At 46.9% G+C, this 20000-nt stretch overlaps 1 pseudogene; it reads right to left on the minus strand.

Moving 5' to 3' along the window:
• Nucleotides 1-11976: 11976 nt before the first annotated feature.
• Nucleotides 11977-12094, minus strand: LOC144999349 (5S ribosomal RNA; annotated as a pseudogene).
• Between the last annotated feature and the right edge of the window lie 7906 nt (nt 12095-20000).

The raw sequence follows: 20000 nt of genomic DNA on the forward strand, positions 1-20000 counted from the left end.
GGGCTAAGTTTTATGTAAGTATCCATGAAGATTTAGCCCACATGAGATATAGATCATAACCTAAGTGTATGGATTAGGGTTTACCCATGACTCTTAGAATCCTACACTATATAAATGTTGCCCTTAGCCAAAATCGTGACACTAAGTGTTCTAAGAGAACCCTAGTCGATATTGGTGGTGTTTAACCTCTCTCTCAAAGTCCTCCTTTGTTCATGGTGTTTGTGAACCATTTGTGGCATCACACTCGAGGTGCTAAGCTCTTGAAAGGCCAAAACTACAAGCTACAATTAAGAGGTATTATTCTAACTTGTTTTATGATTCATGTACCAAAATTGTATGCTAGTTGTAGGCTTCATGCTTTGGAAAATTTATCCCATGTATAATTAGAGAAAACATAGATCCAAAGCATCTGGGTTGCATGTGCACCATAGGAGTGTTATAGTGCTCAAAACCTAATAATGGTATCAGAGACTAGGATTGTTTTAGGTTATATTTGATGCTTGTTAATTTTCAAAGCTGAAAAAACTGATTTTCTGGCCTCTGACTGATTAACTCGTCGAGTCCAATGCCTGACTCAACGATTCGACTCAGTAAAAGAGCAATTCGACGAGTCCAGTTCTTGTACTCGTCGAGTAGATTCTTCTGATGGCATATTTTCATGATTTTCGCCTGTTTTGGATTAGGATCATTACCACAAAATGTTTTAGTTCATAAATTTTGATTTGTTGGTATGGTAATGATTATACTCATCCAATAAAAATATAATTGTCAAAGATTTAAGATAATTGTTGGTTATATGATAAACAAAGTTACTTGTAAATTGTTGATATGAATTATCTTGCCTGATGAGTTAAATTAGATCAATCCTGGATTATATGATAATTCTATATGTTAAAATTGATCTAAATGTTTTTTAATGACTTCCATAACTTGTCCTCAAGTTATGGAACATGAAAGGTCTCATCCATTAAAATGACATTAAACTCATAAGTTATGGAAATGAAAAGGTTTTCAATAGTTACAAACTTTGCCCTCTAGTTTTGGTATTTGAAAAGTCTCAAATTATGAAAACATTAACTGTAGTAATTGAAAGGTTTCAAAAGATGCATCTCGTGGGTTCATAACTTAAAAATTAATTAAATAGTTTTAATTTTGAATTTTTAATAACCTAGATGCCTTGAATAGTTCAATTACACCATATGTGTAACAACGTGAATTTTCAAAACAAAATTTTCATTTCTTAAAACATGTTTTCATCCAAATCAAGCCATAAAAATCCAATGTATCATATCATAATACAAAACATGTCAAATCAGCAAGATCATAAAATAAATCCTCCGTTAGTGTGTACAGATCACGCCGGCGCCTTCCCACGGTCCTCGCTAGTACCTGAAACACATAACACAACAACTGTAAGCATAAATGCTTAGTGAGTTCCCCAAAATACTACTTACACACATACGCCTTTCCAGGCCATGACCTTCTGGTCCATGTGTCTCAGGGGACTTTCGTCCCGACCCGGTAAACCTTCCGGTCCTACCCGCGTCGACCTTCCGGTCCACATCACAATGCCTTCCGGTCCATAACATAAATGCCTTTCGGCCCATAACATAATGCCTTCCAGCCCATATCAAGCACAGCATACATAGCACATACAGATCACGCCGGCACCTTCCCACAGTCCTCGCTAGTACCTGCAACACATAACACAACAACTGTAAGCATAAATGCTTAGTGAGTTCCCCAAAATACTACTTACACACATACGCCTTTCCAGGCCATGACCTTCCGGTCCATGTGTCTCAGGGGACTTCCATCCCGACCCGGTAAACCTTCCGGTCCTACCCGCATCGACCTTCCGGTCCACATCACAATGCCTTCCGGTCCATAACATAAATGCCTTCCGGCCCATAACATAATGCCTTCCAGCCCATATCAAGCACAGCATACATAGCACATACAACGGTTAATTTAACTATACACAATGCATACAGCTCATAACATATTCGACCTTCCGATCACATATAGATACCCTTCCGGGTACAGTTTAGTGAGAAGACTCACCTCGTAAGAAGTCTAGAATCTCACGTGCTCGATATCTCCAAATCTCGAAACGACGACCTGACCCCGCCTAATCACAATGAAATATTATCCTAATTAATATAGGCTTCCAAGACTAGGCTACACCCTTTTCATTATCCCACAGAGGGGTAAAAGACCATTTCACCCATCCTTAACTCACAGTCCACATGTTGACCAAAACCCTAAAAGTCAACAAAAGTCAACAGACAACAGTACGCGGGGCATACATCGATGAACCATAATTGGGGGTCTTAACCCCTTACGCTGCGCATATTGAGAGTTACGCCCAGTGTAAGTCCCAGATTAAGCCATACCATGAATTTTGGTCTTAAATGGTTAAGACACTCCTTCAACTTCCAGATCTGGCTCTCCTTAAGCCTCTTATCCCATAAAGTCAGAACCTTAAAGCCTTGGCGTGGCTGTAAAGGCTCCTACACCCTCTAACACCTTTCTTTTCTCCTCCAAAGATCTAGATCTCATGCATGGCTCAATATTTACATCCAAGATTACATTTTTATGAACATACAACTCAAATAGACTGGAATATGATAGATCTAGTCCAATGGAGACTACTTGCTCATAAAGTCTCCATCTTTGGAACCAAAACCCTAGAACCTGGTCCAACAAGCACACCATAAGAAATATAAGGCAAGATCCGAACTTTTTACCTCAGGAAGAAGCTCCAGCCTTTGATATCCTCGGATCTACACTTGTCCACCAACTTCTAGCCTCCACAATGGACTCCTCTTCTCTTTTGCTACCTTGAAATGACACCTTGAAGCTTCGAAGACTCACACCCAAGCAAAAAACGAAGGAAAATCTCTCTTAGGGTTTCTTTCTGAAGGATAGTGGCTGAGGGACAAGGCCATCTCATTCCTTTTATAGCCATCAAGCCAAATTAGGGTTTTGGGTCTGGACCGGTTATGCCCGGTGTAACCTTAGGTACGCCCAGTGTACCCGGGTGACAACGAGTTCAATTAAGCGTGCGAGTACGCGCAGCGTACTCGCCCAACACAAAAAGGGCCAATATGACATTTATGAAAAGATGAAGGGATAAATGGTTGTACCTAAATTTTGGGTTGTTACAATTCTCCCCCACTAGGACCAGACTTCGTCCCCGAGGTCTTATACCGAAAACAATTACGGATGCTGCTCCCGCATCTCCGACTCGGACTCCCACGTTAGCTCGGACCCCTTCCGATGTTGCCACTGCACTTGCACCAAGGGAACTTCCTTGTTCCTCAAAACCTTAAATTTTCGATCCTTAATTGCCACTGGTCTCTCAACATAGTTCAGGCCCGCGTCCACCTGAATATCATCTAATGGTACCACTGCCGACTCGTCGGTAATACACTTCCTCAACTGCGACACATGAAAGGTGTCGTAAATCTGACCCAGCTCTGCAGGTAGATCTAAATGGTAGGCTACCCTGCCTACCCTCGCGATTACATTGAAAGGTCCAATATATCGAGGCCCCAACTTTCCCCTCTTCCTGAATCGAATCACTCCTTTCCAAGGAGGGACCTTTAAGAGTACAAGGTCATCAACCTGAAACTCGAGCTCGGACCGACGCCTGTCCGCATAACTCTTCTGGCGACTCTAAGTGGTCAACAATCTCTTCCTGACCTGCTGTATCTTCTCTGTCATCTGAAGCATAATCTCCGTACTACCCATTACCCGTTGCCCCACCTCACCCCAGCAGATGGGGGTCCGACACCTCCTTCCATACAACAGCTCAAAAGGTGGCATATCAATGCTCGAATGATGGTTGTTGTTGTATGAAAACTCTGCTAAGGGTAAATAGGTGTCCCAACTCCCTCCAAAATCCAAAACACACGCTTGGAGCATATCCTCGAGCGTCTGAATCGTCCGCTCACTCTGCCCATTCGTCTGTGGGTGGTATGCGGTACTGAAATGCAGCCTTGTACCCAACTCCTCGTGAAACTTCTTCCAAAATCTGGAAGTAAATCGTACGTCTCGATCTAAAACAATCGACATCGGAACCCCATGTCGCGATACCACCTCCCTCACATACAACTCTGCCAACTTCTCAGCAGAAGAGCTCTCACTGATAGCAAGAAAATGAGCGCTCTTCGTCAACCTATCCACAATCACCCAAATTGCATCGACTCATTTCGCAGTCCTTGGTAATTTGGTGATAAAATCCATGGTAATCTGTTCCCACTTCCACTCAGGAATCTCCAACAGTTGCAGCTTACCATGCAGACGCTGGTGCTCGGCCTTAACCTGGCGACAAGTTAGGCACCTCTCGACGAACCATGCAACATCCCTCTTCATACAGGGCCACCAATACTCCTTTTTTAGGTCCAAATACATCTTAGTGGCCCCGGGATGGATCGAGAACTTCGATCGATGTGCCTATTCCATCAAAATGGTACGCGTCCCGCCCACAAACGGTACCCAAATCCGACCCTGAAATGTCATAAGTCCCCGACTATCGGTAACGAAATTCGATACCTGCCCGACAACCCACTCCCTCTTTCGGTTTTTTTGGTCTCGCAGCCTCAGCCTGGGCCCCTCGGATGGTGTCCAATACCGAAGTCATCACCGTCAACCTCATACAAACATCTCGAATCGGGGAGCTCTCCGTCCTATGGCTCAAAGCATCGGCTACGACATTAGCCTTGCCCGTGTGGTATAGGATCTCACAATCATAATCCTTCACCACATCCAACCATCTCCTCTGGCGCATATTCAGGTTTGGATGATCCATCAAATACTTCAGACTCTTGTGGTCCGTGTATATGGTACACCGAACCCCATATAGATAATGCTGCCAGATCTTGAGGGCAAACACCACAGCCCCCAGCTCCAGATCGTGGGTGGGATATCTCAACTCATGAGGCTTCAGCTGCCTCGATGCATACGCTATAATGTGCCCCCTCTGCATAAGCACTGCCACTAACCCAGATATTGATGCATCACAATATACCACAAAATCCTCCATCCCTTCCGGGAGTGTGAGCACCGGGGCTTCGCACAACTTCTGGCGAAGTGTCTCAAATGAGGACTGTTGTTCCGGACCCCATGAAAATGAAACACCCTTCCGGGTCATCTTGGTAAGTGGCATGGCGATCTTGGAGAAATCCCTAATAAACCTCCGATAATAGCCGACCAATCCCAGAAAGCTCCTGATCTCAGTGGGTGATCTCGGAACCTCCTATCTCATCACCGCCTCAATCTTGGCCGGATTGACCAATATCCCTTTCTGGTTAACAAGATGCCCTAGGAATTGGACCTCTCGTAACCAGAAATCACACTTGGAGAATTTGGCATACAGCCTCTCCGATCTCAGAACTCCGAGGATCTCCCTCAAATTCTCCTCATGCTGCTCTTTAGACCTCGAATATACCAAAATATCATCAATGAATACCATCACCGACCGATCCAGCATCGGCCTGCACACCCTGTTCATGAGATCCATGAACACGGGTGGGGCATTGGTGAGTCCAAAAGGCATCACCACAAACTCGTAATGTCCATAACGAGTTCTAAATGCAGTCTTCTGGATATCTTCATCCTGAACCCTCATCTGATGATAACCCGACCTCAAGTCTATCTTGGAGAACCAAGATGCCCCCCTGAAACTGATCGAACAGATCATCGATCCTAGGTAACGGATACCGGTTCTTGACCGTCAACTTTTTCAACTCCCAGTAATCAATACACATCCGGTGTGAACCATCCTTCTTCTTGACAAGAAGGATCGACGCTCCCCAAGGTGAGCTACTCGGTCAAATAAACCCCTTCCCCAACAGCTCCTGAAGCTGCGAGGATAACTCCTGCATCTCTGGTTGCGCGAGGCGATAAGGCGCCTTGGAGATAGGTGCTGCTCCCGAAATCAAGTCAATATGGAACTCCACTTGTCTTTCCGGTGGCACGCCCGGCAGTTCCTCGGGAAAAACATCCGGAAACTCGCACACTACCGGAACCTCGTCAACCGAACTTGGCCTCACCGCAGCCACTCGTGTATCCATCACTAGGCTATGAATCCAATGCAGCCCTGCTGCAAACTCTGTCTCGCCCTGGCAACCGAACAAAACGCTGACCCACACCGTGTCCCTTCGCCATACACAGTAAGCACTCCCCCACTAGGGTCTCGTATGGTCACCAACTGTCTCTCGCAGTCAATGAACGCTCCAAACTTACTCAACCAGTCCATGCCCACAATGACACATACATCTCCCATCGCGATAGGAACTAGATCTATAGGGAACTTCACACCAAAAATCTTGAGCACACATCCTCGAATCACGTCGGTGGTATATACCGCTTTCTCATCAGCTATGGAAACCCTCAGGGGTCGACTCATCACCTCCCGATCAATATCGATGTGCTGACTAAAAGCCAAAGATACAAAAGACCAACTCGCACCCGAGTCAAATAATACCAAGGTAGGTACAGAATTCACAAGAAAAGTACCTACACATATCATAATATAAGCACAATATCTCAGCATAAAAATAAATACACGAAAGAATACATACCACCCATGACATCGGGCACCGCGCGGACCTCCTCCGCAGTCAACTGAAAAGCTCTCCCATGAGCCTTCGAAGCCTCGGCCTTCGCCGGTCGAGTCTCGGTAACCCTAGCAGTAGGCGCAGATCCCTGTGCTGATCCCTGGTGAAGCTGAGGACACTCGGCCTTCCGATGGCCGATCTGGTTGCAATGGAAGCAAACCATAAATCCCATGGGGAAATCCCTGGCAATGTGCCCCTCCTTGCCACATTTGTAGCAAGCACCTGATCGACAGGCCCCCTCATGACCCTTTCCGTACATTCCGCAAGTGCGTCCCTTCTGGCCTCCCATCCACTAATCGACGGACTTGGTCCGCTTGGCTGCCAGCTGAGACTGAGTCGGCCGCCGATCCATCGTCTGAGACTTGGCCTCCTCCTTGGCCTAAGTCTCCAACTCAATCTCCCTCTTCCGGGCATTTACCTGAAGCTCAGCAAATGTCCGATATTTCGAGTTCGATACGAACTCCCAAATGTCCCTCCTCATAATACCCAAATATCGGCTCATCCGTGCCTACTCAGTAGACACCTGCTCAGGGCAGAACATCGCCCTCTCATGAAACTTTCGGGTGACCACAACAACTGAATCATTACCCTGCTTGAGGGTCATGAACTCCTGAATCAACCGTTCCCTCTCCACCGGGAGGAACATACTCGTCTCTGAACATGGTGGTGAATCTCTCCCAAGTCACTACTAAAATCTCTGCAAGAGTGAAGTTCGCCGTCACGAACTTCCACCAATCCTTCGCTCCTAGGCGAAGCTGGTTCAAAGCAAACCGTACCCTCAGATGCTCCAGGCATAAACACGTATAGAAGCATCCCTCAATGTCAGCAACCCATCTCATCGTAGCGATCGGATCCTGCATCCCATCAAACTCAGGTGGCTTTGTGTTGCTGAACTCCCAGAACAACAACGAGTCACCTCCCTAAGCTCTGGCAGCAGCCACAGCTGCTGTAGCTGCAGCGGCTACAGCCTCAGTCACCGCGGCGTACCGCTTATCAAAAGTCTCCAACAGCATGGTCTTGATAGACCCAAACATCTTCGGAATCTCGGCCTGGATTACCGCAGCCACCTTATCGTGGATCATCTAACGAAGCTCCTCGTCACTCACACCGCTCGTCTCGGGTCTGTGGCGTGTCCCAACCATAATGCCTCTGAAATACAACATAAAAATGTCAGAGACTCAATCGAGCATACTCGCACTCGATAACGCAACCCTACTTGGCCTCCGATACCCAAAGGATTCTTACTTGGGTTGCCCACTGATCCGGTGTCTTCAGTAGTGGGCCCTATACTACTGATTACATCGCATCAACATTCACCCCAAGTCCTCCTCCTTGGACCCCGGAACGCGACTACTCTATTCTTGCTATGCATAGGCTACCTACTCGCTCTCAAGGCATCTCATAGCAGTAGGATTCCCCTAGACTAAGGCATCACAAATCAGGCCACTCTAATCCTAATATGAATACCTAGTCTACTTTAGCATGCATAACATATCATAGCATATCTCATAACACATATTGTAAGGGTATTTTGGGGATTTTACCGTTCGGGCGCTGGCTGACCGTACACACTGCTTCTTCTTTGGTAATCACAAAATCTCTTAGAAAATTTTATGCTTTTATTATTGAAATTTTTTCTCAAATCCTCAGTTTGAGTTCAGTTACGCCCGAAGGTGCACCTGAATCCCTCAAACCAAGGCTCTGATACCAACTTGTAACAACGTGAATTTTCAAAACAAAATTTTCATTTCTTAAAACATGTTTTCATCCAAATCAAGCCATAAAAATCCAATGTATCATATCATAATACAAAACATGTCAAATCCCAAGATCATAAAATAAATCCTTCGTCGGTGTGTACAGATCACGCCGACATCTTCCCACGATCCTCGCTAGTACCTGAAACACATAACACAACAACTGTAAGCATAAATGCTTAGTGAGTTCCCCAAAATACTACTTACACACATACGCCTTTCCAGGCCATGACCTTCCGGTCCATGTGTCTCAGGGGACTTCTGTCCCGACCCGGTAAACCTTCCAGTCCTACCCGTGCTGACCTTCCGGTCCACATCAAATTGCCTTCCGGCCCATAACATAAATGCCTTCCGGCCCATAACATAATGCCTTCCGGCCCATATCAAGCATAGCATACATAGCACATACAACGGTTAACTTAATTATACACAATGCATACAGCTTATAACATATTCGACCTTCCGGTCACACATAGATACCCTTCCGGGTACAGTATTCTGAGAAGACTCACCTCATAAGAAGTCTAGAATCTCACGTGCTCGATATCTCCAAATCTCGAAACAACAACCCGACCCCGCCTAATCACAATGAAATATTATTCTAATTAATATAGGCTTCCAAGACTAGGCTACACCTTTTTCATTATCCCATAGAGGGGTAAAAGACCATTTCACCCCTCCTTGACTCAAAGTCCACATATTAACCAAAACCCTAAAAGTCAACAAAAGTCAACAGACAACAATACGCGGGGTGTACCAGCTTCTGTACGCGGGGCGTACATCGATGAACCACAATCGGGGGTCTCAACCCCTTACGCTGTGCGTACTGAGAATTACGCTCAGCGTAAGTCCCAGATTCATCCATACCATGAATTTTGGTCTTAAATAGTTAAGACACTCCTTCAACTTCCAGATCTGGCTCTCCTTAAGCCTCTTATCCCATAAAGTCAAAACCTTTAATCCTTGGCATGGCTGTAAAGGCTCCTACACCCTCTAACACCTTTCATTTCTCCTCTAAAGATCTAGATCTCATGCATGGCTCAATATTTTCGTCCAAGATTACATTTTTATGAATACAACTCAAATAGACCTAGAATATGATAGATCTAGGCCAATGGATACTACTTGCTCATAAAGTCTCCATCTTTGGGACCAAAACCCTAGAAATTGGTCCAACAAGCACACCATAAGAAATACAAGGCAAGATCCGAACTTTTTACCTCAGGAAGAAGCTCCAGCCTTTGATATCCTCAGATCTACACTTGTCCACCAACTTCTAGCCTCCATAATGGACTCCTCTTCTCTTTTGCTACCTTGAAATGACACCTTGAAGCTTAGAAGACTCACACCCAAGCTAAAAACGAAGGAAAAGCTCTCTTAGGGTTTCTTTCTGAAGGATGGTGGCTGAGGGACAAGGCCATCTCATTCCTTTTATAGCCATCAAGCCAAATTAGGGTTTTAGGTTTGGACCGGTTATGTCCGGTGTAACCTTAGGTACGCCCATCGTACCCGGGTGACAACGCGTTCAATTAAGCGCGCGAGTACGCGCAACGTACTCTTTGTACGCCCAGCGTACTCGCCCAACACAAAAAGGGCCAATATGACATTTATGAAAAGATGAAGGGCTAAATGGTTGTACCTGAATTTCGGGCTGTTACAATATGGACTTTATTAAATTAATTAAAGTGTTTCATTAAGAGAGAAGTTTAATAAATCCATAATAACATGGTTTAAGATTAATTAAATTAAGAATATAATTTATTAATAGATTTAACCACCTAGTATATTAAATGTTTAAAATACACATTATACTATATAAAACTAAAAGTCTAATGTATTATATATGTACAAATTAAAAGTCAACCTTACCGTTAGTAGACCTCATTCACAAAGCCGGTCTATAAGGGTGTATAAGGTTACTGCCTATAAAAATGGTGGTTTAATAGGTGTCCACTCTCACCCACCGTTTCCTTGACTGGTGGAGGGTCGTTAGTCAAACGGGTAGGATAGGACATTAATTCTCATTAAAAGTATAATGAAAATACCAATTAACTAAACACTTATAAATTCTCAATCTTAGTTACTTAGGAAAAATGTAAATTTGGTGCTAACCCATGAAATTTCAATTTGCACCTTGTTAAGTCGTTAGTGGAGCGTGTGTGGTTAACTAGCACACTAATCTGGGACTGGCAGTGTGTGGCAAATGGTAGCTTGATGTTAATCATTGATCAATGGAGCGTGTGTGGTTAACCGGAACATTGATTGGATGATTTGTAACATTAAGTGTACCAAGCAAATTTTCATGGTTATTTACACCTTGTTTGTGATCATCGGCATCCCAATCACAAATTTAAAGGGCATGATCGAGATTTAAACATGTCATTGAAAAGTTCAATGAATCTCAAAAGAATCTAGGAATTTCAATTCATTTAAAACGTAATAATCAATTTCGTTTTTCATGGTGGAAATTGGTAAATTGTCATTTACCTACCTTCAAATATTTTACAATTGGATTATGGTATCCCTCTTCCGAATTGTAGAATATTGTGTTGGATTCTAGCCTTAATATTCCATTTGGGTATTATTTTAAGGACTTAAATCAACTAACTTGAATTTCTCCCATTATAGATGTCTAGTTCAGACAACTATGGTCTTCCCGAATCTTATGAAAAAAACTTTCCTCATGAAGATGATATTCCACAAGACAATCAAGGTGAAAGATTAATCCCTTCTTCGTGTTGCAGTGGAACTTCACTTCCTCCACCTCCTCCAATAGTTCTCCCTAACCCACAAGTTCAAAGACTTGAAAAGTTCAAGGTCACTTAAGCCCTATTGGCAAGCCAACACCAAGATGAAAGTTCTGTGTGTGCACATGTCTTGGAGATGAAGTCACTCATTGACAGGCTAGAAATGTTAGGAGTCGTTGTATCAAGGAAGTTGGTTGTTGACTTGGTTCTTCAGTCACTTCCCGAGTCGTATAGTCAGTTTGTTAAAGACTGCTACATGACATATCGCGACGTGACCCTTATTGATCTTACCTATTTGCTAATTGTTGCTGAATTAGCAATGATTTGGCGCACTGGTAAAGAAAATTTTATTGGAAGATCTACCTCCCAAACTTCCATGGACATTGACAATGGAAACATTGGAAGTCCAGAAAAGATTTCTTTTTCCATGGGAAAGAGAAAGGCTAAGTATGAGATTATCTCGTGTACCATTCCCAAAGAGTCCATATGTAACACCCCCGTCTGGCACGTATCACAATATTGTCCGCTTTGGGCCACTCGGCACGAGGACTTCCCAGGGGGTCACCCATCCCGGTACTACTCCCGCCTGAGCACGCTTAACTGCAGAGTTCTTATGGGATCTGCTGCCCTCACGGCTTTAAAACGCGTTGTGATAGAGAAGGTATCCACTCCCCTTATAAGGAATGCTTAGTTCTCCTTCCCAGCCGATGTGGGATCAGATCTAACCCACCTTCACCCCCCATTATAGGGTTCGACGTCCTTGTCAAACACATCGACCCATGCCCTAGCTATGATACCATTTGTAACACCCCCCTCTGGCACGTATCACAATATTGTCCGCTTTGGGCCACTCGACACGAGGACTTCCCAGGGGGTCACCCATCCCGGTACTACTCCCGCCCGACCACGCTTAACTGCAGAGTTCTTATGGGATCTGCTGCCCTCACGGCTTTAAAACGCGTTGTGATAGAGAAGGTATCCACACCCCTTATAAGGAATGCTTAGTTCTCCTTCCCAGCCGATGTGGGATCAGATCTAACCCACCTTTGTAACGACCTAATTTTCACATCAATTTTTTTTTTTGTTTAAAAACGTTACTTTAGAAAATATTAATAGCTAAAACATCATTCGATCATCCATAATATAAACTGAACCATGTCCGAACACCAAAACATACAACTAATCAGAATATCAGAGTATCAATCCCAGAAAAGCTCGTAAATGCGGAAACCGAAGAGGGTGTGTGTGACATGCTGCTACCGCGCCGACTCCTTTCCCCTAGCTGAGGAGGTACCTGAAACCAAAACTGAAACCGTAAGCACAAAGCTTAGTGAGCTCCCCCATAATATCCCATACCATACAAGCATCTAACAAATAACATGCAATTAGGAGATACGGGCCCCGCCCACACTCGTGAAGATACGGGCCCCGCCCACACCTCACTTTCTGAGAGATACGGGCCCCGCCCACACTCGTGAAGATACGGGCCCCACCCACACTTCGCTATCTGGGAGATACGGGCCTAGCCCACACTCCATTCTCGGAGAGATACGGGCCTCGCCCACACTCAACCGCCAACTCATATCATACAAGTATCGCACAGACAACAAGTGTAAACAATTCTATCATACTGGCATATATCATAATCAACTCAACTAATAGATACGGGCTCGGCCCACACTATAATACTAACGTCTCATCTATACGGGCCGGCCTTGGTGCCTTAGACCCGTTACTACTGGAAGGAAACTCACCTCGAAATAGCTGCTGGTCTGTGTGGGAATTGATCACCTACTACTGCTGCTGCTGCTCCGGAAACTCCCTGGCTGTAATTCCCACAATATACTTAATCATATACTGCTAACTGTCCTTTGGGTAAAAAGACCATTTTACACCTGGTCTAGCCCTAAGTCAATTCGAAGTCAACTTTTAGTTGACCCAACTCGCCGAGTGGATCTCCACTCGCCGAGTCCCTGTCCAGACTATTGTCCTAGATCCCTGATTCTACTCGTCGAGTTGGGCTATGACTCGACGAGCTCATCTTCTAATCTGTCATTCAACTCCTTCATCCTACTCGCCGAGTTGTATGAACAACTCGTCGAGTTCATCTTCATCCGAAGAACACATATGCTAAGACTCGCCGAGTTGTATGAACAACTCGCCGAGTTGTATGAACAACTCGCCGAGTCTGTTCTTGATCTATGAAGATTACCTTGGACTCGCCGAGTCAGGGCATTAACTCGCCGAGTCCTAACATGGGTGAGTTCAGCTCCCAACTCACCGAGTCACCCCCTGTGACTCACGGCTCAACTCGACACACCATGAAGGGACCAGTCCAGTGACTCGCGACCAGACTCGTCGAGTCACATATACGACTCGCCGAGTCGCAGCCATGCATCCATCAAATACGCCGATTTGCTCAATTCCAGTCCATGCCATTCACAGATCTGGGCTTCTAGGACACAAATCACACGTAAAGTTTCCAACTTTACGTGTAGATATTCACCAATATGGATTTTAAGGCTCAAAGTGCACCAAAAAGAGGTAGATCTAGGGCTTTCATGCAATATGACCCCATAAAGGCATTAGATCCAAGTTCCAGGGACTAGATCATGCCTAGATCTAAAGGCTAACAACTTATTACAACCCACAAAGCACAAACAAGCTTGGGGAAGAGCCCAAGAAGGACTCCTATGAAGCTAAAAGAGATTACAAGCTTGAAAACAGAGGGGAAACGAGCTATACCTCAAGGAAAACGTTGGGATGACACAAAGATGCCTGGTCTCCTTCTCCTCTTCTTGATCTACTCTTCTTTCTCCTCAAAATCTTCAAGAACACTCCAAAAACACTTCAATCTCTCAAGGAAATAAGGGAAAAGCGATGTTGGGAGTTCTGGGGGTGAATGGGGACGAGGTTGGGGCGGAATGAGGGTTTAAATAGGGTGCAAACCCTTGAAATTTAGGGTTTCATCCAGCAGCGGTGACTCGCCGAGTCTGGGATATGGACTCGCCGAGTCGCCAATTTAAACGTGTCCAGAGTCTCGTCCCTACTCGGCGAGTCGGACCTTATGACTCGCCGAGTCCAAGGCAAAAATAGGAAAATGCTCAAGTAAAATTCACATACCGGAAACCAGGTGCTACAAATCTCCCCCACTTATTTTAGACTTCGTCCTCGAAGTCTGCTGCTCGATCCTGAAACAGCTCGGGGTAATGCTCCATCATCTCGTCCATCGGTTCCCAAGTCCATTCCGAACCCTTGCGGTGCTGCCATTGCACCTTTACTAGTTCTACCCTCTTGTTCCTCAAAGCCTTTGACTTCCTGTCAAGTATTGCGACTGGGCGCTCAATGTAATTCAAGCTGTCATCAACCTGAATATCCTCCAACGGTACTACCGCTGAATCGTCCACCAGGCACTTCCGCAGCTGCGAGACATGGAAAGTGCTGTGGATCTGACTGAGCTCGGCTGGCAGATCCAGCCAATACGCCACCTTTCCCACCCGGGCTACAACCCTGAACGGCCCGATGAATCTTGGGCCCAACTTGCCCCGCTTCCTGAATCGAATGACGCCTTTCCAAGGCGACACTTTCAGGAGAACCATATCCCCGACTTGGAACTCCAAGTCGGATCGACACTTATCGGCGTAACTTTTCTGCCGACTCTGAGCAGTCTGAAGTCTGCTCCGAACCTGCTGGATCCTCTCGGTCGTCTCTAGCACCACCTCGGTGCTTCCCATGACTCTCTGGCCAACTTCACCCCAACATATCGGGGTTCTGCACCTCCGCCCGTACAACATCTCGAACGGTGGTCGGTCAATACTCGCGTGATAGCTGTTGTTGTAGGAGAACTCAGCCAAGGGAAGATAGGTATCCCAGCTACCACCGAAATCCAACACACATGCCCGCAACATGTCCTCCAAAGTCTGGATGGTCCGCTCACTCTGACCATCTGTCTGCGGGTGAAAGGCGGTGCTGAAATGCAGACGAGTGCCCAACTCGTCATGGAATTTCTTCCAAAATCTGGAAGTAAAACGCACATCCCTGTCCGAGATTACCGATACTGGCACTCCATGCCGTGCCACAATCTCCCTGATATAGATGTCGGCCAATTTTTCGGCCGATATGCTCTCCTGGATTGGAATAAAGTGAGCACTCTTGGTCAATCTATCCATGATGACCCAAATCGAATCCACTCCACGTGCGGTCCTGGGAAGCTTTGTGATAAAATCCATCGTGATATCTTCCCATTTCCACAGTGGAATGTCCAACGGCTGCATCTTGCCATGCGGTCTCTGATGTTCGGCCTTGACCTTCCTGCAGGTCAAACACCGCTCGACGTACCATGCCACATCCTGCTTCATGCAGGGCCACCAGTAATCCGGATGAAGATCCCTATACATCTTCGTCGCCCTGGGATGAATAGAGAATCGGGACTTGTGCGCCTTCTCCATCAAAATCTGACGCACGCCTCCGTGATACGGCACCCACACCCTACGGTGTAGTGTCAAAAGTCCTCTGCCATCATAATCGAAGGAGGAAATCTGACCCGCCACACGCTCGTTCTTCCGATGCTCCTCCTTGATAGCCTCCTGTTGAGCCTCCCGAATCCGCTCCAATAGGGGAGTCACCACGGTCATCCTCAAGCAAACGTCCCTGATCGGCACCGTCTTGCGGCTAAGCGCATCGGCCACCACATTGGCCTTCCCCGGGTGGTAAAGGATCTCGCAATCATAATCCTTCACCACGTCCAACCACCAACGCTGCCTCATGTTCAGATTCGGCTGGTCCATGAGGTACCTCAAACTCTTGTGGTCCGTGTAGATGGTACACCGAACCCCGTAGAGGTAATGTCGCCAAATCTTGAGGGCAAAGACCATCGCCCCCAACTCCAAATCGTGCGTCGGGTAGTTCGCTTCGTGAGGCTTGAGCTGCCGTGAAGCGTAGGCAATGACATGCCCCCTCTGCATCAGAACTGCGCCCAACCTGAAATGGACGCATCGCAGTAAACCACAAAATCCTCTACGCCCTCAGGTAGGGCTAGGATCGGCGCCTCACACAATTTCTGTCTCAGCATCTAAAACACAGCCTGCTGCTCGGGTCCCCACCGAAAGACCATGGCTTTCTTCGTCAGTCGTGTCAGGGGTACGGCTATCTTGGAGAAATCTTGGATAAATCTCCGATAGTAGCCCGCCAATCCCAGGAAGCTCCGAATCTCAGATGGAGACTTCGGGACCTCCCATCTCATCACGGCCTCGACCTTGGCCGGATCAACCAGAATCCCGTTCTGGTTGACAAGGTGTCCAAGAAATTGCACCTCGCGCAACCAAAACTCACACTTGGAGAACTTGGCATACAAGCTCTCCCTCCTCAGGGTCTCCAATACCTCCCTCAGATGCTCCTCGTGTTCCTCCCGAGTCTTGGAATAGACCAAGATATCATCGATAAAGACTATCACAGACCGATCCAGCATCAGTCTGCATACGCGGTTCATGAGGTCCATGAACGCGGCAGGGGCATTGGTGAGCCCAAACGGCATCACCACGAACTCGTAATGACCATAGCGCGTCCGAAACGCGGTCTTCTACATATCCTCCTCCCTGACCCTCATCTGATGATAACCCGAACGCAAATCAATCTTGGAGAACCAAGATGCCCCCTGAAGCTGGTCAAATAGGTCATCAATCCTCGGAAGCGGGTAACGGTTCTTCACCGTTACCTTGTTCAGCTCCCGATAATCTATGCACATCCGATGCGACCCGTCCTTCTTCCTTACAAACAGAATCGGGGCTCCCCAGGGTGAACTGCTCGGACGAATAAATCCCTTGTCTAGCAGCTCCTGTAGCTGTGTAGACAACTCCTGCATCTCGGGAGGGGCCAACCGATACGGCGCCTTGGCGATCGGAGCCGCGCCAGGGACAAGGTCAATCCTGAACTCCACCTGTCGCTCCGGAGGTATCCCAGGAAGCTCCTCCGGGAAAACATCCGCAAAGTCTCGAACCACCGGAACCTCGCCTCCCGGGTATCTATCACATATGCGACATATCCTGCGCATCCCTGCTGGAGGTAGCGCCTAGCCCTCGCAGCTGAACATACAGTGGGTCCACACTGAGGCCTCTCTCCATGAATCACTAGCTCTCCCCCGCTTGGGGTCCTGACCCGTACTAGCTGCTGCGCGTAATCTATCACCGCCCCATTGGGGCTCAGCCAATCCATGCCTATAATCACCTTGTTCTCACGCAACGGAATGGGAACCAAATCTACCAAATGGCGCTCCTCGAACAAACGCAGCACACAATCTCGGAATATCATCGATGCTCGCACCGATCGATCGTCAGCGATCTCCACTTCCAAAGGGCAATCTAACTCGCCCGATGGCTCATGAAACTTCTTGCTAAGTGCAAGGGAAATGAATGATCGGGATGCTCCTGAATCAAATAACACTTGAACTGGGAGGCCGTTCACATGGAACGATCCTAAGGCATACATATACATATAGAGCACATATCAATAACATAACATCATCATAAAAAATAAAGGGGAAGAATCATACCCGTCACCACATCGGGTGCGGTGCGTGCCTCCTCGGCAGTCAACTGAAATGCCCGACTCCTCACCACTGGAGCCTCTGCCTTGCCCTGCCGACCGTCCGTGATCCGCAGGGTCGCTGGAGCTGGCGCCTTTACTGGCGCTGCGACTGTCAACTGGGGGCAATTGGCCTTCTTGTGGCCCCTCTGGTTGCAGTGAAAACACAGCAACTCGGATGTCTGAATAGCTGAAACTGGAGTAGTACAATCCCTGCTAAAGTGCCCTGTCTTGTCGCACTTGTAGCAGCCTCCTGATCCCATCCTACATATCCCCACGTGCGTCCTGCCGCATTTCCCACAGCGGCTCGATCCTGAATGACCTTTCGGCCTACCGTCTGATCCCTTGGGCTTCTTCCCCGAAGCCCCTCCTGCCTGGCCGTCCTCTAGTTTCCGTTTCCGGATGTGCTCCAAATCTATCTCCCTCTCCCTAGCCCTGGCAATCATAGAGTCCAGGGTAGGGCAAGCCGAAAAGCTAACATGCTCCCGGATGTCAGCTCGTAGCATATCATGGTAACGAGTCCTCCTCATGTCCTCGTCACCAGCATACTGGGGCACCAATAAAGCCCTCTCCCGGAACTTGGCGGTGATCTCCGCCACAGTCTCCGTCGTCTGCCTCATGTCTAGAAACTCCCTAGCCAGCTGCTGAAGCTCGACCGCCGGTGCAAACTCTGCCCTGAACCTAGTCACAAAGTCCGACCAGGTCATTGCCTCGATAGTTGAGGCTCCCAACGAGTCACCCACTGACTCCCACCAATCCCGAGCTCGGTCTCGTAAACACCCTGCTGCGTACCTCACCTTCGACCCCTCGGGGCAGAAGCTAGTCAACTGGGCAGACTCGATATCTGCAATCCACCGCCTGGCGACAATGGGGTCCTTCACCCCATGGAAATCTGGCGCACCACTGCCCCTAAAGTCCTTGAAGGACAGTGTGCGAGATCCTGACTGGCTAGAGGCTAAATCGCTCCTGAATGCCCGTAGGCGATCCTCCATCAACTTTATGATCCCTTCCTTGATCGACCCAAAGAGAATGGGGGTCGACTCAAGGATGCCCCTGGTGATCTCCGACGTGATGAACTCACGTAGCCTCTCGTCAATCGGCTCGGAGCCTGATCCCGAACCTGACCCCTCTCCTGAACCGCCATCTGTCGGTCTCGGTCGAAGTACCACCATTCTGCAAAACATCATACTAATCATTAGTGATACTGCTACTTTCTGAGGGATCTCAACTACTTACAGGTTCCCTGGTCTCATCTTGGCCTTCCTTGGTTCGGGTACAGATCCTCTGCTTTTAGTAGTACGGGCCCATACTACATTCCACATCTATCCGTACCTCCTCCAAGGAATTCCTCGACTCCACCAGATCCCCTTCACTACTACTGATCAAAGCTATACTCATCCTAGGCTTGCCCTAGGGAGATCTCTAATTCTACTCTAACCAGTCCTCAGCTGCTGCAGGCCTCATTGTAATGCCAATTGGCTATTACTCGAATGCCATCACACGTGACGAGGCTCAGATAATCCTTCGAGTACCGGACTCGTCCCCACAACGGTTGGACTCAAACAAGAGCTACGCAGTGGGATCAAATTCGGCACTCTAAGATTATCCAATCCTGATTACATGTGATGTGACGCATTCGACTAATGGCTAACTCCCATTATTCAGAGTCCCACGAAGCACGAAGCAAGCAGCATTCAGACAAGGGTAACAGTCTCACTTAACTCTATCCACTGTCAGGAACTGAGCTAGCATATAGTGCTAAGCTCATACTACCAGGCATAACCTATTCAGGCTATCCTACTTACTGTCTACTCCGTAACTAGCATGCAATTTCTCACACAACTGAAACACAAATAGTAGGCACATAAGGCATCACTCCTAGATCCTTAGTCCTATTCTAGCATGCGGTTCTACGAAAGCTGATAAACATAACATAAACTTGTATGGGTACTATGGGGAATACTTACTTGAGCTCGGCCGGTCGCGCACGTCACACACATTGCTCTTTCTTATGACTCTTTTCCAAGTTTTAGAGAACATTTTCTTTTAGAAATTCTTTCAATCCCTCGATTTGAGTTCAGACACTCCCGAAGGCGTGTCCGAATCCCTCAAACCAGGGCTCTGATACCAACTTGTAACGACCCAATTTTCACATCAAATTTTTTTTTTGTTTAAAAACGTTACTTTAGAAAATATTAATAGCTAAAACATCATTCGATCATCCATAATATAAACTGAACCATGTCCGAACACCAAAACATACAACTAATCAGAATATCAGAGTATCAATC

This window comes from Lactuca saligna, chromosome 5 (assembly GCF_052625555.1).
Source record: "Lactuca saligna cultivar CGN05327 chromosome 5, ASM5262555v1, whole genome shotgun sequence".
In the NCBI taxonomy this organism is placed as follows: Eukaryota; Viridiplantae; Streptophyta; class Magnoliopsida; order Asterales; family Asteraceae; genus Lactuca; species Lactuca saligna.